We start from the raw sequence: 240 nt of genomic DNA on the forward strand, positions 1-240 counted from the left end.
TATGGTGAAACAATGCAACCCTGTCACACACCTTTCCTAATTTTAAACCATTCTGTGTTCCTATATTCTGTTTGAACAACTGACTCAGGTTTCTCATAAAAACAATTAAGTGTTCTGGAATACTTATACCTTGCAACGTTGTCAATAGCTTGTCATAAGCCACACAATCAAGGGCCTTTGTGTACTCAATAAAGCACAGGTAAAAATCTCTTTGGTATTCTCTGCTTTCAGCCAAGATCC

Source organism: Chrysochloris asiatica, unplaced genomic scaffold (assembly GCF_000296735.1).
Source record: "Chrysochloris asiatica unplaced genomic scaffold, ChrAsi1.0 scaffold00088, whole genome shotgun sequence".
Lineage (NCBI taxonomy): Eukaryota > Metazoa > Chordata > Mammalia > Afrosoricida > Chrysochloridae > Chrysochloris > Chrysochloris asiatica.